Raw genomic sequence first — 2513 nt, 5'->3', positions numbered from 1 at the left:
TCTCTCCGACCCTCTTCCTAGTCCATCTCGGGGGTGAGGTGTCAAGTATAAAACGTCCTGAGGTCGATCACTGTTTTGCAACTTTATAGTGGCTTTTTTATTATTTATAAAACACGAATTTGGAGAACTTTGGCTAAATCTGGTATAGAAAATATACCAAATAACAATTTCAAAATTAATATGGATTTTACAGCAGGTTACGTTGTTATTTAAAGTAAAAAATTCGGTGACAAAAACTCAATTTTGGCTTTTGTCCTAAGTGAAAGCTATACTCCAGTGCAAAGGACAGATATGAAAATTTAAAAAATATCTACTTACTTGAATATAGACTTAATATGAGCTTACCCTAATACAATAGAAATTTAATTACAATTTGCATTCCATACTCTAATAAATGTTCCTGTGTTCTAACATAATTAATCGTAACTGTTTTGTTGGTGTCTTAAAATAACGTCAAAACACAAAATAACTACGGATTTTGATTCTTATTTATATTTAATTCACTATATTTTGTTTCCTATTCATGGTTTTATTCATATTTGCTTTTCAGTATGCGTTGCAGGAGCGTGACTCGTATAGCATGAATAAACAGTACGTGAATGAAAATGTACTTGGAATTATATATAGAATATATAGTCGTTGTTAAGAAAGAAATTGAAATAGTGTTTTAATTTGATATTATTGCACAATTTATTATACCTAGTAACAGTCCTATTTATTTTTATCCATTCGTTTAAAAATATTAGTTTTAAAATCACGGATTTGCTTTGTGGAAGAAACTAAAATAGCAATAATACAGCTTAATCAAATTATTTTATTGCCTCATAACAGTAGAATTATTTTACAGTTTATAGTAATTTAGAGCACAAGCTCTTACAATAGTGTGAAACATATAGGCAAAGTATATGGGGAAAAAAGAGGGGAAGACAGAGAGATGGGTTATCTATATCTAGATACGACACAGTGAGAGAGAAAGTGAGGGGGAGTGAATGTGAGATGTACGAGTGTTAAGAACAGGGTGTAAAGAAAGCAAGGAAGCAGTAACTCCATTTGACACAAGGTACGTGTATCTAACATGCATTGTATGACTATGTTTTCTCTGATATCTGAAGCGTAGTACAGATGATGTATTCCTTTTTCAGTGTTATACAAATTATTAATCCCGTTACACAATTACCTGTCAAGTCATATTCGTCAGGATTGTTTTTGAATTGTATGATTGTATTCAACAATGACCCTTTTGAAAATTCAATTTCCATAGTCTGGATCCAGCTTGGTAAGGACCAAGGATGTGTTTAGTTTTAAAATAGGCAGGATATGCGTAGCAAACCAATATCGGAAGGAAATAGAGATTGTTGGAGAGAGTTATTTTTTTATATTAAAAAGTTGAAGTGTAATTAATACTGTCTTCTGGATTCCAGCCATGTATAATCATTACCTCAGCGAACTTAAACGAATCTTTATGGCTACGAATTGCTATTCGAGAAAACGGAAATAATACTCTTAGTACAGAATCAGAGAGTCAATTTGCACTGTAAAAGAAAACACACTACTTAGCTTTTCTTGGAATCGAAAGAGGAATTTTTACTAAGGAAGCTATTTGATCGTCAGCCACGCTAAATATGAAACCGTACATCATTCTTAATATTATATTTTTCTTACATTTATGCACTGAAAACTAACCGTACGACACGCAAACAATACTCGTATCACAGTCAAACAATTACATAAACTAATTAAGACTATACTACTTTAAGACTGCGTGTTGTTAGCTAACGCCGATTTAAAATTTACTTACGTCTTACCGTTTATGTGTTAACCTAAGAAGCACTGTATCCATAGTTTTGTCGCTTTCTATATCTAGCCTTAGGGCATCTATTCCAGTGAGATTATATGTTTACCGTATTCACTATTTCTACATCCTACATTAGTAGGTAGTTACAATTCTCAGAAGTGATATTCACCAGTTGGTTACCAAAGTGTTAAGCAAACATTTAAATGCTGATTTGCATAAAACGATAGTGTAGCCACTTCTATTTTTTTTTGTAATACATGTTATACTATTTATACGTTGCATATTACCTACTGAAAATATCAATGAAGGAACAGAGAGGGCTGAATCAATTCATAAAAATAGTTCTATTTATCTATTAAGATGGATAGCTACGAGTAGACATTGCATATAGTACTGTGTAAAAAATGTGATGCTATTTATAATTGTTATTAAGGGATGAAAATTTATTCCATTGTTCACATTTGAAATGTAGAAAAAGCATTAACCCCAACCTGCGAGCTTTCGACAAAACGATTTAGGAAACTTATAGTTCATATAAAACATCCATACATGAACTGGCAAAGCATAAACCCAACTTCCTTCACGTCAAACTACGGAAACCATGGGTAACCATGGAAACATTTTATGTTACCAGGACCAATGGAAGACTAAGGGGAAGGGTGACACATACACAAAAGTTTCGTAATAAAACTTATTTTGCGCTCAGCTGGTAAAAAAT

The sequence above is a fragment of the Homalodisca vitripennis genome, chromosome 4 (genome assembly GCF_021130785.1).
Source record: "Homalodisca vitripennis isolate AUS2020 chromosome 4, UT_GWSS_2.1, whole genome shotgun sequence".
NCBI lineage: Eukaryota > Metazoa > Arthropoda > Insecta > Hemiptera > Cicadellidae > Homalodisca > Homalodisca vitripennis.
This window is presented reverse-complemented; position numbering follows the sequence as displayed.